Source organism: Diabrotica undecimpunctata, chromosome 1 (assembly GCF_040954645.1).
Source record: "Diabrotica undecimpunctata isolate CICGRU chromosome 1, icDiaUnde3, whole genome shotgun sequence".
Lineage (NCBI taxonomy): Eukaryota > Metazoa > Arthropoda > Insecta > Coleoptera > Chrysomelidae > Diabrotica > Diabrotica undecimpunctata.
This window is the reverse complement of record NC_092803.1, coordinates 142,389,488-142,414,653: the sequence shown is the minus strand read 5'-3', so window position 1 is coordinate 142,414,653 and position 25,166 is coordinate 142,389,488. Positions and strand designations below refer to the sequence as shown.

The 25,166-nt window shown below is 32.9% G+C and overlaps 1 long non-coding RNA gene across 1 annotated transcript; it reads right to left on the bottom strand.

Moving 5' to 3' along the window:
• Positions 1–2,108: 2,108 nt before the first annotated feature.
• LOC140432324 (uncharacterized) lies at positions 2,109–7,008 on the bottom strand. Its single transcript, XR_011949796.1, has 2 exons — positions 6,799–7,008; positions 2,109–2,386 (listed from the first exon to the last, which is right to left on the bottom strand). It is a non-coding gene; the product is annotated as an uncharacterized lncRNA (long non-coding RNA).
• Positions 7,009–25,166: the final 18,158 nt, after the last annotated feature.

The following is a 25,166-nucleotide window of genomic DNA, read 5'->3' as shown; positions in this document are numbered from 1 at the left end:
TCAACATGGTTTGATACACATAATCTTAAACTATCGTCGTCAAAATGCGAGACTATGTGGTGTAAAATGAACCGGCCTATTAGTAATCTACCAGATATAAAAATTAATGACTATATAATGCCTAATAGGCTTAATAAAGCCCAAAAGGGCATTAATATAAAACGTGCACTTTGTACAATTATAGAAAGGACACTAAAAAGTGTACAAGAACACTAAAATTAATATATAATCGCTTGATACAATCACAATTAGATTATGTTGTAATTAATAACTTCTCTTAACCAAATTTTATTAAATTAAACCGAGTAAAATTCCAAGCTTTGAGAACAACACATGGGATGATGCAATCTACTCCCGCTAATGTCATTCTAGCAGAAAGTGCAACTGTCGATCTGCACCATAGATTTGAATTGATTACCACGAAATACATAGCAAAAATTAGCTCAACTTCAACTCACTCATTTTAATAAGCTTCTAGACTTAAAAAATATCATGGTTATCGACAAGGATATTGGAAGGGAAAAAATCCAACATATTTGATTGACGCCCTAACAGCAGTAAAAAGTTTTTACCATCAATGAACACAAGTGACATACCAGCCTGCTACTCAAATGAATACAATATCTACACTTATAATAAACTAATCATAAAAACATTATTAAAAAAAAATGTTTCCCAAAACCATAAGTATTATAATTTTGTAAATTCGTATTACTATAATTACAAACGAATATTTACAGATGCTTTAAAAAAACAAAAAATATCAAAATCTTGAGGAAGTCAAAACGGGCATAGGAATACACATATCTAGTATAAACTATTCCTTTTCTGAAAAAATTTCTTCACTTATTAATATTTGTATAGCTGAAATAATACCTATTCAAAATAGCCTAGTAAAAATAGGCCTAATAACATGTGAGGAAAAAAATTTTGAAACAGCTATAATGTTTACGGACTCAAAAAGCGCTATAGACAAAATTAATAACAATATGATAACTGCAACAAAAGACTACAGAGTCTTGGAAGTTAAAAAGAAACTATACTGTTTAAATAAATATGGGAAAGATATTAGATTATGTAGGATTCCTGGACATAATGATATCGAGGAAAATGAAATAGCTGACAAACTGGAAAAGGTTGGGGCTGAATTAAATATTCCTGCTGAAATTAGATTAAGTAACTTGGATATCATGCCTTTATTAAAAAATAAAATATATATTCCATGCATCAAAATAATTGGTTAAATTCTTTTCAATATAAAGGTAAGTGGTATAACAACATGCAATTTTTTTTCCGAATAAACCATAGTTTGACAAAATCCCATACATAGATAGGCGGCATATTACTACCATTATTAGAATGAGGACTGGTCATTGCCTGACAGGAGTACATTTATATAAAATCAACATGCGCGATAACCTATACTGTGAATGTGGACAAATGGAAACATTAGAACATATATTTTGGGAATGCCCAATAAACAAAATAAAAGGTTATGATGTCTATCAGGAACTGATCAAAATTAATATTAAAACCCCAATTACCATACCAATGCTTCTATGCGATATTAACCCTAAAATTATCAAAATTCTTCTCAGATTCCTACAGATCAACCATATAAAATTATAACCTTCATAATAACCTATCCAATATTAACATTTAAACCACTTTTAAGAAAACAGAAAAGATAAATAAAATGTAGACATTATATGATGAAATGTCTATATTTACTGAGAATAGGGCATGAGATATATTCTCAGACTCACGACAGTGGCCCAAAAATTAACAAAACAAATGTACTGGCTGATTATTCAGTAGAATAAAAGCCAAAAGAAAAAGAAGAAGAAGATGATGATAATTGTTTTTTGAAAACGATTATTGGAGTGGAATTATTCGAAACGTTAAATAACAATAAATTATAAAATGTAATTTTCGTTACAATCAATTGTGCCTTAATCCCATATAAACATAATATTTATATTTTTACAACCTAAAAATTTTACCATTTAAATTGGGAGTTGCCAAATTAAAAAAAAATTCCCTAATTGTTTTAGTTCCTTATTCACTGACATAGTCTATAACCTATTAAGGAAGAATTAAAACAAAAATAACATGAAATTTTAAATTTAATATTACATTGCCATATAAACTGCAAAAATCTATACTTATATTTCAATACTTAGAGTTTTACACAGATTCCGAAAGATTTATAATAGTAACAAAAAATTGCAAAAATATACGTTAGTTGAAATTTAGACGTTCACTTGCACTCAAGCTGTTTATTCGCAAGTGGCATCTTTTGACTTAACGAAATTAGTACTTTTTTGTTGTAGTGTTGTCTAACTAATCTAGACAACAGACATATCCAGGTTGATCACAGTGTATGCTGAAATTAAAAAAAATAGTTTAGTATAATTTGTATGCAGGGTATTTCATTAATAATTGGAAAAATTTTAATTATAGATTCCTGACCCCAAAATATTGAGATTTAACCAAAATCACTTATTGGCGCCACACAAATTTGTTATTTTTCATTTCTACTAAAAGTGCCGTTTTGATTTCGTATGGAGTTATTTCTGGCATTAATTTTGATCCCTGGTTTGTGATTTTGGGCAGGGGCTGATCTTGTCCTTCGTCGGTACTCTTATACATTTCGCGATAAAAGGATTCGACAACCTCAAGGATTTTGGTTTTATCAGCAGTAATGTTTCCATTTTTGATTTTTATTTTGTACATATTTTTCTTGCCTGTATTGTTTGTATTTTGTCTCAAAACTTTTAAACTTTTGTTTTCTTGAATTATTTTAGTTATTTCTCTTGTATTGGTTTCTCTTACGTCTATTCCCTAGTAACACACGACGTCCTCTGGATGTCCAATATACGTCCAGTTTTGGTCCGGACGTCCCTGGATGTTAAACGGACGTACTTGGGACGAAGTGGGACGTACTTTGGGTGGACTAAATATGGACGTTCTCTGGACGTCCGTACTCGGACGTTCCCTGGACGTCCGAACTTGGACGTTTTCTGGACGTCCGACATTTATCAATTATGGGATCAAATAGCAAACATTACAATAGAATAAAAAATTATTTACGTGAATAAAGTAATTAAAAGCGAATGGGTTAAATCATGATTATTTAAAAATTGTATAGTTCCAAAACATGTTTTTGTTTTTAGGTAAAGTGTAAAAATGTTTTCTTTATAGCTAATTCGATACAATTGTTTGGTTATTCTAGTTACCACGATAATATAAGTTTGCTAAAAATAAAAATATAATTTTTATTAACAAGATGAATCTTGAACAAGTGTGGCAAAATGATGATGATGTTATCAATAGTCATTGTCATGTCATACCTATTTAAACAAATGACACAGTTTAATTATAATAATAGTATTAATTCTTAATAGAAAAAAGAAAAAAAAATTATTCTATTTAAGCAGTATACACACAGTGCGAATGGTGTGAATAAGCAACTTTTTTCGATGCTTGCTTTGGTTATAGTATATTGTTAAAGATTTGGTACCATTTGCTAGATTACTTCTCAGTTTGGTTTTTATTTTATTACAAAAAGGTAGTTGTAATTCTTCCTAAAATTGGTTATGTTTAAAAGAAAACGTTTGTATCTAATCGTCATCAACAGAGGATACCTAGTTACGAAAAACGTAGAGGATTTTGTTGAAAATATTAATAACCCCGATATCCCATCCCTAACTGATCATTTTGATATGAGTTTCAGTTCAAATAGTTCAGGTTACAATACTTTCGATTTAAACTTTTTATCAACATCATGTTAAGTACCTAAAATAATCTAAACGGGTCACGTGGACGATCATTCTGGTGATCCTTTACAAAGCTCCTCTTTTAATGAAACTGAAGAAGGGTCCAAACAAAATTATTACGAGAATTCTGGAGAACCTTATCGAGATGTTTTTAATTGTTCTAATAAATTATGCAACTGGACTTTCTCCTTTAAAATACTAGGTGATTTATTAAAAACTCATAAAGAAGTTCCTGATCTTTCTCATTTACCTTCAGATGCTAGAACCCTTCTTGCTTCACCCACAGAACTTAAATTTAAAGACGTTTTTCCTGGGAAATATTTCTACTTTGGTCTTAAAAAAATACTCTGATCCATATGATTCAAATTTCAAAGGTGTTTTTATCTTCGCAAAAAAAAATGTTATAGAAATTTGTGTAAATTTTGACGGAATCCCACTAAAAAAGAGTTCCAGTAGTCAGTTTTATCCTAGTTTGTGTAATTTGTTTATATATCCAAAAATTGTAGCTTTAATAGGCATTTACCATGGTTATGAGAAACCAAAATTTGCAAATAAATGTTTGATTGATTTTGTATCAGAGGCTGTTTTTTTATTAGATAGTTTAAGCTAAAATAATTAAGCATGAAGTTTGTGCGGTAGTTGGATTACTGTTACATGTTGATTTATATTTTAGAATAATGAGCTTTCCAAAATTGGTGAGGAGACCATAAACGAATTTGTTAGGAGAAGCCTTAAGAAGCTGATCTGCAATAAAATTGAAGGAAAATATAGTTGGCTAGGGAAAAAGCAATATAGAGCTTTTGAAGTGACACATATAGCTATGATTTTAAAAGGTTTGTAACTTGTAACCATAAATCAATTTAAGGTACATTTAAGAATTTTCACTATTGCTTAAGTGGCCACATACAGACAGTGAAGCATATCGTTAACTGTGTCTTATATGTAATTTAGAATGCAAAATTTACCAACTCACAAATGTGCAGGTCTGGCTATGAGATTGCTTTAAAAATTACAGCTAGAGATATGAGATGAAAGTATTATGTTGGCCGTATATTTTATTTCTACACTGTTATTTTTGTTTTTTAAGTGTCAAAGTGTGATTACTACTCATTTGGTCATTAGGAATAAATAGCAATGGCTGGGTTGGTATTCTTCTAGTTCAGGCAAGATTCATTAAAACTACAGCACTTGAAATTCATGTGTTTAATTTTACGTCTGTGAATAATGATTTATTCACAATAAGCAAATTATAATGAACAAAATCTGAAATTATTTTATTCAATTTATGAATGTACATTAATTTTGTTTTCAGATGCTGCTTGGAAAAACTCCAAAACAAGCGCTGCCATGGGGAAGGGAATTGAAACGTGATAATGAAATATCTGAAGAGATCTAAAGAGAGGGCAGATGTTGAAATAAAAATATAAATAAAATTTAATTTGCATGTTGCAATAGCAAATATGATTAATTTTGTAATGGTTAAATTGTGTGGTAAATCAGAATGGAAAGGGATAAGAGAAGAATGGGAAGATTGAATGATTCTGTTTTTAGTGAGCCACAGAATTTTCAACGATTTGGCCAATTTCTTTAGCAATATTCACAATCCTTTTTTCTCCTGTCTAGAAAAGTATAGTCAAACACCCTATATCCGCCACAGCCATATTCACTCTTTAACTATTAAAATTTGTGACATTCTAGCATGCTTACATTGCCTTAATAACAATAAAGGTCTTGGTCCAGAGGGAATATCCTAACTTATTTTTAAGGAATTGTGCATTCTTTTTATGTATCTCTATGGCTTATTTTTAATAATTATCGTTCCATTATAATTCTTTCCGCTATTCCTAAAATTTTCGAGGCTTCACTGACTGATTTTTTGACAGTAAATCTGAAGAACTAGCTTCATAGTGGTCAGCATGGTTTTCTGTCTAGTCGTTCCACTTTTACTAATTTACACTGATTATGTTATAATAGCATATTAAAACATTTATATCAATTAGATTTATACTGACTTATCTACAAGCATCTTCTGTTCTTGTAAATTGTGTAGACCATATTCTTATTCTGGTATGATCCATTTCTTAAATCTGGATTCTCTTACTAGAAGAGTTACCTTTCAATCTTTATTTTTAAGCTAATTCATAAAATAACCAATCTCCTGAATTGCTTCAGCTAGTTTGTTTTCATAGTAAATACCAAATATATGTAATATTAAAATGTAAGTTCATTTAAACACTTACGTTTTATTTCCCAAAATACATTCTTAATATGCACAGGATTACGCTACTTTTAGTACTTTATACAATGGCGTTGATGTCTAATTTACATCCTCAGCGCTAAAATAGACGTCCGAGAGACATCACAAAAGTCCGTCAAGTAAGTCCACCGAATGTATTATGGACGTTCGATTAAGTTCCACTTAATGTCACTGTACGTCCAACTTACTTCCGCTAGGGACGTTAAATGGATGTCCATAGGACATCTGGCACAGAGACATTCGGACCAATATAGGACGTTAAAAGGACGTCCTTGGGACCAAAGCGGACGTTCCAAGCGGACCAAGCGGACACTATTATCCATATTAATTGTTTATTTTAACCGACTCACTAAAAAATGTACAATGGGAATTCACTCTATAAAATATTGCGGTTACCATAACTCCTAAATAAAATCAAACAAATATGTCATTTATTTAGATATGCTAAAAAAATTTAAATATTTATTCTTATAGTTGTAAGTATTAAAATATTCACTTTGTTTACACATAATAATTAATGATTCTAATAAATTTACAGTTTTCTCCTGAAGAAGTCACAAAATCGTGACGAAATATTGAGACTGAACAAATAGAGTTTTATTTCCTGACCGATTGCTGATACTATAAATCACTATTTAAAACAGTACGGTCGAAAAATAATTTGAAAAATATATATATATATATATATATATATATATATATATATATATATACGCTTATGGATCTATATATTATAACTATATTGTTTTTTGATATACTCACTCATAACGCCTACGATCGCATATTTCCTTGCAAACACATGACAATGTGTCCTGCACAAGGAGTATTGTTAGTACAAGGCTCACCAATATTATGGTTCTGTAAGACATAGTTTTGTGTATACTCAGAACTGAATAAACACTATTGCAAAGGTTTGTATTTATAGTTTGACACTAATATTAATAGTCTATTGTTGTTGCTCTTATCACCATACTTATTTAATAGGTTTTTTAATCAGTTATGTTAAAAACTAATTTCGAAATATAGTAAAGGATTGTTTAGTGGAAAAACTTTAGTCATTTTTTAGTTTCATTAATAACATTTACACGATTTCCTAGCAAATTTAATTTTTTGCGCTTATGAAAATTTTAAAATAGCAGAATGTTCAGATCTTCAGTAGAACAGATTACAAAAAAAAACTAGCTATGTAAATAAAATCAGTTCGAAAAATCCTCTTACAATTCTGCTAAAAACAAAAAATGTATTTTTTAAACATCTCATTTATTTACATTTCTCTGTTCTCTGTTTGCCTAGGGCCTCATCTTCGATTGGAATCTCTCAAGGATGTCCATATTGGATCTCGACTCAGATCCCTACAGTAGTTACATATATTACATGGCTCCATATTGGCTTGGCTTGTATACTATAATTTTATTGTACTAATTCAGTTGGGATCTTTTTCCTATTAGCCAGGTATTTTACATTATCCTTTTGTTGTAGTACTTGGTTACTTAATGAGGCGGTTGGACATGTAGTTTTTCGATTAGTGAACGTTATATATGTATTAACTTGCTTTCATTTACTTTAATTCGCCATGTTTGTAACCAAGTCTTTATTTTATGGAGATTACTGTGTGGTGATGTTTTGACTTGTAGGAAGATCTGCTTAGGTTCTCTAGCTTTAATTAAATATAAGTTAGTGCACTGATTCTTTACTTTCACAAGGAAATGTCAGTCGGAAAGTTACTACTGGAGAATTAGAAAAAAGTTAAGAGAAAAGAAAGACATAACCAAAAGCCTGCGAAACATTCAAAAGGGCTGCAGAACAGCCTTCTGTTTCTTCGCTTCTAAGGCTTTGTTATTCTTTCCTTTAGGCTTCTCTTTATTTTTTATTAGATGTTCTCTGATATTGTTAAAAGTTTCACATATATTCTGATTCATCTGGATCATATGTTTCCTCCATGTTACTTAGCTGTTGTGAAAGAATTCGTGCGACTGTCTCTTTTGTTTCCTTATCTTTTAGTCTTCTCATATCACATTTTTTGTTACTATTCTTTTTTTCGATATATTTTTAGTAGTGTTTCCTCATCTGCTTCCCAACTTTCCTCATAAGCTAGTGATGTAAGGAGATTCATTCAGAATGTGTAGTCTCCAGGAAAGTTTTTTGTCGAAAATAATGCCCAGAAGCTTTATTTGGTATATAACTTGGAGAAAATTTCCATTCAGAGTAATGGTTGGAGATTGCGTGTTTTATCTTCTGGTAAAATGAATAACTTTGGATTTGGATAGGGAGAAGTTAGGACCGGATTGACTGGCCTAGTTGTTTATTTTACTTAGCGTGTTTGTTAGTAAAGTATTTGTGCTGGATGTGACCTTTCCATAACAGAATAAGATTATGTCATCATCATATATTTCGTATGGTACAGGGTTGTTTATGAATAAACTAAAATCGTTAATACTAAGGAGAAATAGTGTGCTGCTTAGGACAGACCCTTGTGGGACACCGTTTGTGGTTGTGTGTTGTGAGGAAGTTTAGCCACTAGTAATTACTTTAAAGGATCGCTCTGTGAAAAAAAAATTTTGTAAACGAATATATATTACCGGATAGCTTGTTTTGTTTTAGTTTGTTAAGTATCACAGAAATCGGTCTAGAGTCAAAAGATCTTTTGATGTCAAGGGAGATTGCAATGACTATATTTTTAGATAGCGCAGTCGCAATTGTTGATTGCAGAACTACAAGATTAGCCATAGTGCATCGATTTGGTCTGAAGCCTGATTGAAATTGGTTGAAAATGTTATTGGAAGTAATGGGAATTTTTGGGAAGACCAAATGTTATTGAACAGTTGGAATATTTTCTAGTATGTATTTTGGTGAAGGTTTTTAAAAAAGATAGAGGGAATATCGCCAGGGCCTGCAGCTCAACTTTTTGTCGAAAAAATGGCATCATTTAGTTTTTGTGTAGCATCAATTTCGTTATGTAGATTAGTAGGATTATTTGATTTATTGAGAAAGTGTTAAGAAAAGCATATCACTGATTTGTTCGTCATCTCTAATTATTTTGTCCTGAATAGTGAGAGCTGGAATTTTGTATGATGTGTAATGTCCTTTCACTCACTTTATTTTTAACCATACTTAAGTCGGTGGGGTATCTTTGGTAATAGAGCTGGTAAAATGATTCCATGAATTTTGTTTATTTGTTTTTTGTTATGCGTTTTGTTTTTGCTCTGAGCCTTTTTAAATTTATTAAGTCAGCTAGAGTGCGAGATTTTAGGAATTTGTTTAAAGCTCTTTTGATTTCTTGAATTACTGTTTTGCATGAGTCATTCTACCAGGGAACGTGTTTTTTTATTGGGTTAATTTTTGTATTTGCCGATACACTCCTCTGCAAAAGCAACTGTGCAATGGTTTAGTTGTTTTATGTCTTCGTCTATGGTATTTTGATATTTAAGTACATCTGTGCATCCTTTTACAGTTAGTTTGAAGAGTTACCAATTAGCATCTGAGATTTTCCATCTCGTTTTTGTATATTCCGATTTGACTGAATTGTTAGTAATGATAATGGGAAAATGATTGCTATCGAATAAGCTGTCTAGAGTATGCCAAGTTAGTAACGGGTATATTTTGGGATCACATAAGTTTAAGTCTATTAATGACTGACTGAATAGGAAAGTATGTCCTATTTCCCGTATTTAATAAGTTAATATCAGTATTGTTAATGACATTTTTGATTATTTTATCTCTACCATATGTATTTTTGGAGCCCCACGTAGTGTTGTGTGGATTAAAATCTCTAACCATAATAATTGGGCCAGAAATTTGAGATTTTAGGTTTTCTAATTCAGTGCTTGTCAATGTATAATTAGGAGGAATATATAAGCTACATATTATTATTTGTTCTGGACACCACGCTGTTATAGCAACAGCTTCTAATGAAGTGTTTAGGTGAAGTTTACGGTAAAAAATTTCAGTTGATACGAAAATTGATGTTCCTCCGCTAGCGCGTCGGTGTGTAGTTCTGATATGGTGATAACTAACAAAGTTTTTTAGATGGGGGTTGTGTGTCTCTGTAAAGTTTGTTTCTTGTAAACAAATAAAGTCAGGATTGGTTTTGAAAATAATTTGTTGTATGCGTGCCAGGCGAGGATAGAATCCATCGCAGTTCCATTGAATAATTATGAATTTGTTAATAAGAGAATTTTTGGAATGTCTGTGAGTTTTGATATGTGTCAGAGATGTAATCATCATCAGTTGTTTTGTGTGAGAAGTCAAGATTGGGTAATTTTGTAGAATCACCCATTAAGAGTTTGGTTTTGTCCTTAAATGTTTTTATAAGACGAGTTAGTCTATTTTTGGTTGATTTCTCAATTATGTTATCGGCTGGGATTATGAATATAGTGTGTACGTTTATAGTGTGTTTGTGTATCTGTCATATGTTGACTTGGTTGTTCTAATGAGGAGTTGTTATTTGAGGATGTAAGTGGTATATTATTGACTAGAGAAGATATATCTGTTGGTTCGAAAGTTATAGTGTTGGTTTCTGGGCTTTTTTCAGTAGACGTGGATTCGACTTTGAAGATGCGGTTTTTATTATCTTCGAAAGAGAGCACAAGAGAGAACAAGATGTCAAATATAATCAATCGTCCGTCGACTTATCGAGATATCTCGCACATTACACGTAACTGCTAACAAATAATGTCCAGGCGACTCACTGTCCAAACCCTTCAAAAATAGGTGATAGCTATGAGAAATAAGAATAACGGATGACAAGACAGTTGCCAACATAGTTATTGCTCTAACTATGTTCCCTTGACCCATCCATTTTATATTTCGTGATTCATTTATTGTCTGCTGCATCCTCTACTGCTGCATCTTATTTGTTTTCCTCCTTTGGTCCCGTTATTTTTCTCATGTTCTTCCTCTCAAAAAACTTTCAGCTGCTCTTTTTCTCTTGCTGTTAATGTAAATGTCTCTGCGGCATAATATACTACTATTGGTCTTATGGTCGTGTTGTAGATTTTCATTTTTTGTGTTTCGATTTATGTTTTTATCTCTAAATATTTTTTTACTTCTATAAAACGCTGTATTTTCCGCTTGAATTCTTTTTTTCATATCTACACTTTCACATCTTCTGTTGACTAATACTTCCAAATATTTGAACGTTTCCACCTCTTCGTCCATATACTCTATTATTTGTACTGCATCCTTCTTTATACTTCTTGCTTTCCCAATCTCGCGTTATCATTTCTATTATTATTATAATTTTATTTGGTACTTTACTCTCTTGTAAGTCTCAAATTATTTTTCTTCTGTTTATCTTGTCAAACGCCTGTTTAAAGTTTAGGAAAAGTATATGTATTTTTCCGTCACACTCGTATGTTTTCTCTATCACTTGTTTTAGCTTGTGTATAGCTTTATATGTTACATTCAGTAAATTAATTGCTTGGTAGTTTTTACATATTCTATGGTTTCCTTGTTTTGGGATGGTCACTATAATTCCCTTCTTTTATTCTTTGGGCGTTTTTTCCTTACTCCATATAATCTAAATAAGTTTATAAATATTTCTGTATAGTGCCTCCCCACCGTATTTTATACGTAAGTGTAGCAAGTTAGTATTATTATTATTATCCAGATTTAGCCATACGGCTCACACTCCCTCTAAGGCGAAAATTCACTCATCCCAGATACCTACGGTATCAAAAGAATTGAGCTTTATTGAGACTCTTTCCGTGTTATCGAGCCCTAGGTGACTTGGTATGTTGGAGTATCTCCCAAAAATTTTCACACGCATCTGGACGTCGAAAGTAGTACAGCTTTCTGCATGATCTTATAAAGATGTTCATTTAGACCCAGCTTTTTTATGTTTTCGAGAAGGTTCTTCGGGATGACTCCAGTGGTAGAAAGAATAATAGGTATCGTCTGGGTGCTTTCCATTCATTGTCTTCTTATTTGTATTTCCAGATCTCTGTACTTGGCGATCTTTTCGTTATATTTAACACGCAGATTGTTGTTGTTAGGTATCGCCACATCAATTAATGTTGTTTGTCTTGTTAGTTTATTAACTAGCACGAGATCTGGTCTATTATGTGCTACAGTTTGGTCTGTGAGCACAGTGCGTTCCCAGTGTAGCTTGTAGTTGTCATTCTCAAGCATACTCTCAGGAACGTATCGATAATAAGAGAGATGGTTTGTTTGTAGAAGTCCCAGATTAAAAGCTATCTCTTGATGGAGGATCTTCCCTACTGAGCCATGCCGTTCCTTATATTCAGTTGCAGCAAATGCTAGGCAGCTCCCGGTAAGATGTTGGATAGTTTCTTGGGCTTGACATCCATATCGGCATTTGTCGTTTTGGACCTGAGGGTCTTTGACGATATATTTCAGGTAATTTTTGGTTGGTATAACCTGATCCTGAATGGCGAGTAATGAACCTTCTGTTTCAGGAAACATCTTTCTTGATGTCAGCCAATAATTCGACGCTACATTGTCGACATAGTCTTGACTGACTTCATTCGGATATCGCCCGTGCAGAGGTTTACCCATCCAGATGCGCATTTTTTCGTTCTTAGTAAGATGGTTTATGGATTTCTTGTTCCCTCAATTTGATCGGTGTTGTGTCATCTACTGCACAAATCGCGCGATGAAGGGTAGATGTCTCCGCTTGCACCTGAAAATAAGTTCGTAAATTAGTAATCTGTTTTTCTAATTGCTCGCTTATATCAATAAGTTCTCGTCCTCCTAAATACCGCGGTAATGTCGTTCTTTCTACTGCACTTCGAGGATGGTGTTTTTGTTCCTTTGTGAGGTGTGTTCGTACTTATCGCTGAAGGGTTTCTATATCCGTTTTAGTCCACTTAATAATCCCAAATGAGTAGCTAAGCCCGGAAAATGCGTAGGTGTTTAATGCCTTAAACAAATTTTTACTATTAAGATGTGAGCGGAGTAGCTGTTTTACTCTTCGTATGAACTCTGATGTTAATTCGATTTTCATTTGTTTATGGTCAATTTTCCGCGCTTGTTTTACTCCTAGATAATTATACATGTCATTTTCGCCCATAGCCTCGATGTTTTGGCCATTTTGCATATCGAATCATCCGGGCTGAACCTTTCCCTTGACTATATTTACTACATGACATTTGTCTAACCCAAAGTGCATACTGATATCATTTGAAAACATTTCTACAGTTTTTAGCATTTGATCTAAGTGATTTCGAGTGGAAGCTATTAGTTTCAAATCATCCATATACAACAGATGATTAAGCTTCGCCACTACGGTATTGTTGTTTTTAATGCTAAATCCTGAGTCAGTGGAGTTCAATAGCTGGGATAATAAGTTCATCGCTAGACAGAACCACAATGGACTCAGCGAGTCTCCTTGAAATAGAAGGCGGTTAATTGCGATATTTTCCGTTTCGATATTGCTTTCACCAGGTATTTGGAGGTGAATTTTAGTCTTCCAATCTGTCATTATATGTCTTAAAAAGGCCACTATATTATCATCGACTTTATATATTCTTAATATATCTACCAGCCATTCATGCGGCACTGAGTCAGAGGCTTTCTTATAGTCAATAAAGACAGTGAAGAGGTTCCTTTTTTTTGGTGTATGCCTGGTTAGAAATGATGAGTCGATAATAAGTTGTCCTTTGCAACCCATGGAACCCTTAGCGCATCCTTTCTGTTGAGGTTCTATGATATTGTTTAGTGCGCAGTGTTGGTAGATACGGTGGGCTACACAGGATGTGACCAATTTGTACAGAGTTGGAAGACACGTAATTGGCCGGCACTTGGCTGGATCTTGGGTATTATTTTGATCCTTCGGTATTAAATATTGTTCCCTGAGTTAGGAATGATGGTATTTCCTACGGATTAGAAATAACACGATTAATTAGTGTTGACAAGCACTCATGAGCACTCCAGCACTTCTTAAGCCAGAAGTTTTGAACTCCGTCTGGTCCAGGAGATTTCCAGTTATGAAGGTCTTTGATGATATTTGAGACATCTTCTGTGGTGAAGGGTTCATAGATAGTTGTAAGGTAGTGTTGACAGCTGTGCGCCGTATCTTCTATCCATCCAGCATTGGTGTTAAGAGCAGCTGGTGTGGAAAGTTAATTTTCCCGAAACTCCTGAATTTCTTCTTGGCTTGGGTATGCTTTATTGGCACTTTTGACAGTGGGATTGAGTTTCCGAATGAACGCCTTCTCGGCATGCTCAAAAAGCGCATTGTCACATTTCCGGCTGTTACTAACTTTGTACCTCCTTAGTCGTCCTGAATAAACGGAGAATTTTTGTTTTAATGTATCCAGGCACTGTTGAGCTGTGTTATTTTCTGGATCATATTACGAGTGTCTTGCAGTGCTTAGCATTATTTAATCAACTTTTTTAATGATTTTCTACTTGTTGTTCCCCGTTATTATTATTATTATCCAGATTTAGCCATACGGCTCACACTCCCTCTATGGGGAAAATTCACTCATCCCAGATACCTACGGTATCAAAAGGATTGAGCTCTGGTGGGACTCTTTCCGTGTTATCGAGCCCTAGGTGACTTGGCATATTGAAGTATCCCCTAAAAATTTTCGTACACATCTGGACGTCGCGAGGAGTCCAGCTTTCTGCATGGTCTTATAGAGATGTTCATTTAGACCCAGCTGTTTTATGTTCTCTGGGAGGTTTTTGGGAATAACACCAGTAGTAGATAAAATAATAGGTACTGTCTGGGTACTTTCCATTGTCCATTGTCTTCTGATTTGTATTTTTAAAGCTCTGTACTTGGCGATCTTTTCGTTATATTTCACACGTAAATTATTGGTGATGGGTATCGCCACATCAATAAGTGTTGTTTGACTAGTAATTTTAATAACTAGTATGAGATCCGGTCTATTATGCGCCACTGGTTGGTCTGTAAGCACAGTGCGGTCCCAGTATAGCTTGTAGTTGTCATTTTCAAGCATTCTGACAGGGACGTATTGAGAATATGGAAGATGGTCGATTTGGAGAAGTCCCAGTTTGTCAGCTAGTTCTTGGTGGATAATCTTTCCTACTGAGTCATGGCGTTCTTTATAATCAGTACCGACAAATGCCTGGCAGCCACATTCATTTCTGTGGGTGCATAGACATTTATTATGGACAACTTATTCGGCTTGCTGTTTAGTCTTATGTATGATATTTTTTCACTAATAGGTTTAAATTTCATAATTCTATGTCTCATTTCCCCTATCACCCTAAAAGTCGTTTCTCCATATCCCTGTTGTTCTTTGCTCGCATACCATATTCTATAATTTTCCTTTTCGATTTTTCCATGTCCCTCCCATCTCGTTTCCGACATTCCTGCAATATCTATATTGTATTTTTTTAACTGTGTCGCTAGCTCTTTAATTTTTGATTTTTCGAACAGCGCCCTCACGTTCCATATTTCAATGTTTTTTGTTATTAGATACCTTGACTCATTTTCCTCTTTGTTTCCATTTTCTATGTCCTTTTCATCCATTATTCTTATTTTTCTGGTTTTTGGAGCATTTTTAATTGTTCAATTTCTTTCTTGTTAAGTTATGTCTCTGATTTATCTTTGTATCTTAGTTTCCGTCGCCGACACCGCTTCATCTATATATATATATATATATATATATATATATATATATATATATATATATATATATATCCTCTAAAATAACAGCTGAACTGGTAGATGAAAAACGGGGGTTGAAGTTAATTGAGTATACAGCTGATTAAAAGCCAAGTGTACTCTGTTTAACAATTCATTATATTTCGCCAATTTTCATTGGCATCATCAGATGAGAGCTACAATTATTTAAAACATGGTAAAATACAATTTAATAATAGTTTGTTGTTTATATACTTACTTAATTGAGGTTAATGGCAGTGCGATTATAATATATATATATATATATATATATATATATATATATATATATATATATATATATATATATATATATATATATTAGAAAACAACTCAATTTATTAAATTATGATACACATTAGAGAGGTCATTTTCAATATACATCTTTTGTTGTAATTTTGTTCTTTTTTTAAAATCTGTACATTTTCAAAATCAAAGGAATGGCTATTTTCTAGAGAATATTTGGCTAGGTCTGTTGTGTTTAATCTGTTGGTTTGTACACTATGTTTGTGTGCAACAACCCTTCTACGCAGGTATTGGTGTGTTTGTCCAATATATGTTGAATTATATTCTTAAGAATTTATTTTATCAATAACATTTGATTGAAAATTTTTATTAAGCTTGGGTTTAAGTTTTGAAAAATATTTTTCAGATGTTGTTAACGTTTTATGTCCAACATAAATATCATATTTTGCCAACATTTTTGACATTGTTTTTTTAAGTTCTTCATTTTTTTACCCATTTTCGTTCTTTTTTTTTAATTTTCTGTTTCTAATTTGGTTTGCTTAAGATATTGTTCTTAATTATTTTATGCACGTGTCTGGAGCTTTCTTACTTTAATGTTGCTCGTCTTTGTTCTCTTCAATCGAGCTATCGTGTTCTGGTTTGTGTCTTTTTTCTCCGTTTTTATTATTTCCGTTGTTCATCTATTTGTATTATTGTTTGCTTTTTAGACCTATTCCTAAATGCTATTCTACCAAACCTCCTTCTAAACGATTTGGTTTGATCAAAATAAAGCCAGCAAAATATATTATTATTTCACTTAAAATGCAAAATACACCAAACAACACCAAACGTATTTTATGTCCAAAAAATAACTATGCTTTTTGCTGAAAGAATTAAGTCAGTTGCCCCATTGGGACAAAAATGAACATGATACCCACGGGGTATACCAAATGTACTGATTCTCTGTAGCGATGGGGCCGCTCAGAAAATAGAGTCATCACATTATGATGGACTGCCCAACTCGTAGATACAGTGGAGATATCTAGAATTTTGGAGGTGTTGAGAATTGATCGAGATAAATGACTGGTATTAGCTATTTGCGTAAAAGGAGTGAAGCAATATCTTAAATAACGGACAGGTAGGTATATATTAATAAAAAATACCCAAGGTCCTAGAAGGGAAATGGAATAAGAAAGGGGAAAAGAAAATTCAATTTCATGCTAAAATTGACTTATTTTAGTGAATTGTTTAAAAAATTTATATTAAATTCATATCATTAATATAACTCATTAAAATTATATTTATTACAATATTTCCATTAAAAAGTATAATTTTTATAAGTACTAATATAAATTTTTGCAAAAACGTTAAAAGTTAATCGAGCGTAACATTTAATTTTATTGTCACATTTTTTATTCATAATTAGAGTACATAACATTAAAAAACTATAAAATTATAAAAAAAAAAACATGACTGCCAAGCTAATTTAGTATTATTTGCCATAAAAGACAGAATTACATTATTGGAAAAATTATTTTGGCATTTTATTAACTTAACAAAACATGAAAATATTGTATTTTGACTGCTTTTGAAGAACCAAACAAATCTCTAATTTAAATTTTACAAATAGCTATTTTCTTATCATATAAGAGGAGTCGGGGGGAAAACAATCTCCACAAGTCCAGAGTCCACAAAAACAGTTTTTATGGAAATCGAAATTTAATGTTTCAAATTAAAACAAATTGTTTTAACTCAACAGTATAACTAGTAAAGTTTTTCAGTGGTACGTTGACATGTTTACAGAGGAAAAATCAAGAGAAGGCAAAAAAGATATTTAATTTGCGAAACATCATACAAAAAATTGAGTGTGCCGGCATGGATCATGAACGTTCTTCCCCAGTACCTTCCAGCTTCTGCGTCATAAAATGTTTCTTCCTCCGAACTTCCTCCTGTTCAGTACCTTGTAAATCAGTGTAGAACTTTCTAGAGTTTACGTTTTCCAAATATTTGGTTAAGTGGAGAAGATCTTGTAACTTAGCAGCGTTGACCGGAAGTGGCCGTTGTACAAAACTTCGGAATGATTGTAGCTAGTCACTTCTGGAGTAGTGATATTATGAGCTTTCCTTAAATTTATTTTCGAGTTTCGTTTAACTTTGCATTCAAACAGCGAGCTTGCAAATATCCCAGAATAGGTTTTCTTGTAAAAGATAAATTGAGAGCTAGTTTTCCTGATTTCCAATACTCGAATAGGTCTCGTATGCATTGAGCATTTCTCGGAATACTTGTTGGAGAAATGCTTAGTCCAATTCAGAAATTTGATATCTTTCCCACAGTCCACCACTTGGAACTGTTTCGGTTTCACTTTGCTGTTGCAGAGGACTTATCTCCAATCATTCGGAATTTCCGTACAAGCCTTGTCATTAATTAAACTTATGTCCCGATCGCACTCTAGATAGTAATGTTCTCTGATGGGAAAAATTACTTTCACAAACTCAAACCGTCCTTCTGTCTGAACTAGATAAGCAGGAACCGAAAAACGGTGTAATTTTTATTTTGCCGTCCACAAAAGTCGCAAAATATTATCGAATTTTGAACCTGAGATGAAAGTAAGTTATACACAAAGTGATGAATCATCGAACACACATCATCAGCCCCCTTTTTTGCTACCGATTATGTCATAGTATCTAACTTAGTTATGTTGAGTTCTTTAGAGAGATAAGTTTTCTTACTTTTTTTTTCCGAGAGTAATGAGATTTTTTTCATTTCAAGGAACCAATATATTCTGTCTCTTTAACGATAGTATCTTCAGAAATTTGGGGGGCCTATTTCCGTATTTTCCTCTAGCGTCTAATGATACAGTGCCAGTCGAGACCAGTGATTCTCGAATTCTTTGCACTCGGAAAGCAGAAATTCCATAAATGGATAAGAATGGTTTGAAACATACTTGCACATCACAAAAGTCTCTATCAGGGAGACTCTTAATACGATATGAATAACAAGCAAGATTAGGTGTCTCTGCACCCACTCGAATTTGTCGACGCATATCTGGGAGAACGGTTATCAGACCACTTAAATACCGATTCTAATCGTCGTAGTTAGCAAGTTTATTGAATTGAGTCAAAATGCGTAGCCTTTCGGCTTGATTGACGTTCCCAAAACAACAAAAACGGTGGCTGCACTTGCAATCTGGCCCTACCTCATGACTGGTGACTCTCAGAAATTTCATAACGTCACGAACACGACCTGTTTTTCTTCTTTTTTAAGCAGTCCCCACATATACATAATTACAATCGCTACCTTTACTTTCCATTTTAATCAGTATGTACTCACTACTTTACTATTGTTCAAATAGAATCAACTAGCAAACTAGAACATACCAACGAAGTCGCTAAACTAAGAAAGATAATCACAGAAATGCTGCACCCGAGACCCGACCTGTTGAGACTGAAAGGGGGCGCATTCGGACCCTGACGGTTATTCCCTCGCAGCGCCCAGACTATGATGGTTCTTCCCCAGTACACCGTTTCATTTAACATTTTGTAATAAAAGGACTGTAAATGTTTTTCCCTTTTACTCCGTACCATCTAAAAGTAATATATGGTAATATGTATTCATCACTAGAAAACTTATTTAAAAGCTGAAATTTTACAGAGAATGGTCACAGCAAAAAATTAAATATTACTATTACCGTCTCAATAAGTGTGTAAAATTTCATAAAAATTAGAAGGAGAAACAACTTTTCAAGGAATTCCTAGGAATAATAATGGCTCGATGGTTATTTTTTTATGCCTTATGAAAGGTGACCTCGATTTTCTACCACCCATTTAAATTAGCAAAAACCCCTTTTCTCAAAACATACTCTACAATATTAATTTTGTGGATGACCGAGGAAATTCTAGAGTTGATGAATGAAAAGAAAAAAGAACAAAACCATCAATACGATCCGCTATAAACAGCTTCAAAACCAAATAAGAATAAAAATTAGGGAGGCTAAAGCAACCTACTTCTCTGAAAAATGTAAAGAAATAGAAGAACTGCAAAACAGATATGACAACTTTAATCTACATAAAAAAGTCAAAGAACGAGCCGGAGTAGGAAGTAGAAGAACCTCGAATATATTGCTCGACAAAAATGGAAATATTATATTGGAGACAGAACAAAAACTACGACGATGGAAAGAGTACATCGAGGAATTATTTCATGACCAGAGAGAAGCTAGTACATATGTAGATAGCCAAACGGGAGATGTAGGCCCAGAGATAACCAAATCAGAGGTTAGTCAGGCGTGTATAGTGTTGTAGTAAACACCTACGTTTGAGCAGGTCTTTATGACACCCGATTATATATCAAGTACAAAAAGATGCGGGGTCTACTTATACGTCATTAGCATATATACAGACACGGTATGCCACTATTGACACCTAATTTGGTCCGTTTTGCACATGACTTCAGGTTCGAGGAATAAAACTTGCCATTTGACTTGCGGATTTGACAATGCGGATGCATTGTTTATATGATATTTTTACGGAGCGGAGAGAATATTTTATTATTGTTAATCATTATTATTGAACGTGTTGGATACTGAATTTATTATCCATATTGTTTTTGGTATTACGTGGGTCTGGAGTAAAATTACAATGCTAAATTGTACCGTAGGTAAGTACAAACACTCTAATCAAAGTACAAAAGATACAAAAATGAAATACTTCAGCTTTCCAAAGAATGAAAATTTGGCTAAATAATGGATAATCGCTTGTCATAGAGAATATCAGATTTATTTAAAAAATGGTAAGTTTGGAATAAACTAAAATGCATACTTATAAGTTAGCAACCTTAACTTATAGTTGAGCACCAACCTTAACTTCAGCAATAATTTGCTCAATATATTTTGAAGAGAGGTATGTTGAAATTCCTCTGAAACGAAGGTTTTTAAATTACTCCCCACAGAATGCTAGTCATTTAAAGGCTGATGCAATACCTACTTTAAACTTACCTGGAGGTTCATCAAATACTGACCAGAAGTGAAAATCTGATGAAAGAACACTGAGAATCACAAAAAGAAGACGTAGAGAAGAGCTGTATATTGAAGAGATGCATTTCAAGTTGTACATTAGCATATAACAATGAAACGATTACTGCGGAGTCACACTAACATATATTATGATGAAAAATTAATTTCAACATTACCAAATATTAAATAAGTGTTACAATATTACAGAATGTTAATATAATTAGTATTTCTTAATGATTTTATTAATAGCTTTGAAGTAAGAGACTTATTTTATTTCCAGAAGACACCAGGCTGAACTATTTAAAGTCAGATAAAAAGTAGGGTTCTTGGAATCACAAAACAAATACCTTGACAATACAGAGTTGGTCGGCAGGAGATATCGCTTCAGACATTATATTGCAAAGTGTAAGCCCAAAAGCTTACCGATATTTAAGAGCAAATAATTATCTATTGCCAGCTCTGTCGACGTTAAGAAAATGCATTAGCAATTTTAATTTAACTTCAACCAGGCGATTTTATCAAGTGTTATTACACTAATAAAAAAAGTCATCCGATTTCAATATTTTTGATCGGATATGTGTTTTGACATTCGATGAAGTTTATGTGTCAAATCAAATGGATAAAGTTGAAAAAACGGGTGTGGCAGTCCAGTGGGACTGCCGGTAGAAGTTACACTTCTATATACGCATTCGCCGTTACAAATTTATTTGGGAGTCAATCTGTACAATTATTACATATGTAATGCTATAGGTAAGACATAGCAGAAAGAGAAAACATAATTAATAACTACTTACTAACAATTAATAAACAACATTTGACCTGTAATAGGAGTATAGTAAATGAAGGATTGAATCAATATTTTGATGAAAATGTATATTTTTATTTTCATATATGTATGAAAGGAGTTGAATGCAGAATTTTTTTACACATACTCTGCAGTAAAATTCATTGTTTATTTTCTTATTATTATAAAAATACAATACAATACACTGCAACATAATTCAATATAATAATACAAAACAAATTAAAATGCAATATTCCTAATTATTTAAAAATGACAATAATATACGTAACTTTTCTACTTACGCATATGTTTAATTTACCATGTAATGATATTAATAAAAAAGTCCCCCTCACTGGGAATCGAACCCCGGTCTCCCGCGTGACAGGCGGGGATACTGACTTATATACTACCGAGGACATGACCTAAACGTATTTCAAAATTGACAATTCTAGGTCATGCAGTGATTCACTTGATTTATGTGGTTTCCATTGCAAGTGATATGAAGCCTGGAAATAGTTCGTTGTGAACTAAGCTGAAGGTAGGACACAGTAAAAGTTGCTTTGTCATTCATCCGTGCGATAAAACTTACAAATTTGTGTTTCAGCTGATATTCCTCATTTGATAAAACTCGTAAGAAATCACTTAATATACCATGGATTAATTATTGATAATAAAATAATTAACATTGATTATTTTGAAACGCTTCTTAACATATCTTTCTCAGAATTAACCTACGCCCATAAATTGACCCATTTAAATATAAGAGGATCCATGTAATAACTGATACGTCCAGCAGTGCAAGTTTTATCTAACTCAGTGCCAAAAGCCATAAAATATTGTAGAGAGAGTGGCCCTATACAGAAAAATAGTTTTTCGGAAGAAGTAGATTTATTTAATTTACATTCAAAATTCACTCAAAACTGTCCGAGAAAGAATGCTTTCGGTATAAGACCTACTGGATCAAATCATGGTATTTATTCAGTGTATGGAAGAAAACATTCACAAAAAATTATTCCCTTTTAAAAAGAAATTTTACTAACAAGTGGATCAATGCCGCAAATGTTCGAATATTTAAAGAACAAATACGATGTGGAGTATATCTTAACTTCCAGGATAAACCAAGATATTCTTGAGAACTTTTTTGAGTATATTCAAGGCATATTCTTCTTCTTGTAGTGCCTATCCGTTTCGGATGTTGGAGACCATCATGATAATCTGTATTTTGCAAACTGCTGCTCTGAAAATATTTGTGGTTGTTGTGTTGAACCACGAACGTAGATTTTTAAGCCAGTAATTCCTTCACTTCCCTAGTCCTATTTTTCCTTATAGAATTAATTGTAGCAACCATATCTTTCGCTGTTCCCCATGATATTCGATTTTGGCTGTTTTTATTGTGGTTAACAACTCTTTTACTTTTTGCAATTCAAAGTGAAATGTCCTGGTTAGTAATGTGGTCAATATAGGATATCTTCAGGATTCGACGATAAAGCTACATTTCGAACGCCTCAATTTTGTTGCAAGTAGCGTCTGTGAGTCCACGATTCAACTCAGTACAACAGTATAGGAAAGATATAACATTATAGTAACCTGATTTTCATGAGCACTGATAAATCCTGGTATATGAATAGCTTCGCCATTTTTAAAAATGCAGATCTTGCTTTTTCTATCCTACATATGATTTCTAGGCAATGGTCCCAATTTTCATTGACGTTTGTACCAAGGTAGACGTATGTTTTTACTTTTTCTAATGGTTAACCATTTATACAGATTCTTTTGAGGTATGGGTGCAAGTAATGATCACCGTAGGTATACATATATCTGTTATAAAAATCACGACATTGTTTTATTGACCATACAATGGCAATCGCTGTGACATGTAACACGTTTCTACCCCTATATTCATTTCACAGTAACTACGAATTGTCGTAATTGTCACATTCACATTAAAAATTTCAATCAAAGTTCTGAAAGAATAAACAAATAATTAATAAAATGCCTATTACGTTGTATACCGTCCAAGAAAAAGTGCAACTTGTAACATGGTACTTTCAGGGTCATTAGATACGCGAAGTAATTGACTAATTTATTGTTGCCTTCGAAAATAGGCTCCCACCAAGTGTTACAAGAGTTAAAAATACTATTAAACATTTTCAAACTTTGGAATGTGTAAACAGTTGTAAAAAGTGTCATGAAGGTAATGAACTACGTGATAGACCTGTCGATGAGGAGCGTCAAAACAGGGATATTGATATTTGTGCTTTTGTGGAAGCTAGTGAACCCGGCAATAGTGTACAAATTGCTAGGAAAGTTAACGTGAATGCTCGAACTGTCCAGCGAGTTCTCAAAAGGAATGGGTATTACTCTTTTAAGATACAACCAACACAAGAACTGTTTCCGAAAGATAACTTTAGGCGGATGGAGTTTTGTGAAATTATGTTAGATAAACAGAATGAAAATGTACACTTTTTAAAAATATTTTATTTTCTGATGATTCTTCATTTTCATTACATAAAAAACACAATCCATCCGTTGCAAGGTATTATTCTCGGAAAAATAAGCACCTCATTGTTGCAGTGAGAACGCAGCATTTGCAAAAGTTAAATGTTTGGACTGGGATGTTAGGCGACCATACTGTCGGTCCATTTTTTATCGATGGAGACGGGTCCAAATATTTACAACTTTTACAGAATGAGATCATTCCGGCAGTTCGACGCCTTCCCGGTAATTTTCAGGAGGTTTATTTCCAACAGGATGGGTGTTCGGCTCACAACTCTAAAGCAACTTTTGATTTCCTCAGTCAAACGTTTCCTGATCGACTGATAAGTACACGTGGAACAATTAAATTGCCCGCTAGATTCTGTGGCTTAGCGCATAACGATTTTTTTTTAAACAGTTTAAACATTTATAGGCATCAGTTTAAAAGGGCCACAAACCTAGTGATATTAAGGGCAAAAATACTTCATTTCTGTGCAACCATTACACCAGCCCCACTCTAAAATATGAGAAATTTATATGACAGATTTGGTTACTTTTAGCACAAGGAGGTGGATTATTAATCTGCTTTCCTAATTTTTATTTTTTGTTAGGTACATTTTACGAAGTTTGTAGGTTCTTAATTAGGCAGTATTTGTTATGTTTGTTTGGACGAATTTTACTGTTTTTTTTTATTTAAAAGTACAAACGATTCTTATTTTGATTTTTTTTCTTCTTTCTTGTCTTATTGTTATAAACTTTGTACAATTTTCAGTGACAATAAAGCATATTACTTATTTTATTTGTATTGCTATTAGGGCTAAAAAATAATCAAAAATAAGTTTAAGAGCATTATAATAAATATACTGATATTAGAGATGCAATCCCATCTCTAATATATAAATATATATTAGAGATGGGATTGCAATAAATCTTAATTCCTATGGTCAACAAAACAATGTCGTTATCTGTAAAACATTAATATCTAGTTCATTGGGAAATATCTTAAAAATATCTAGAAA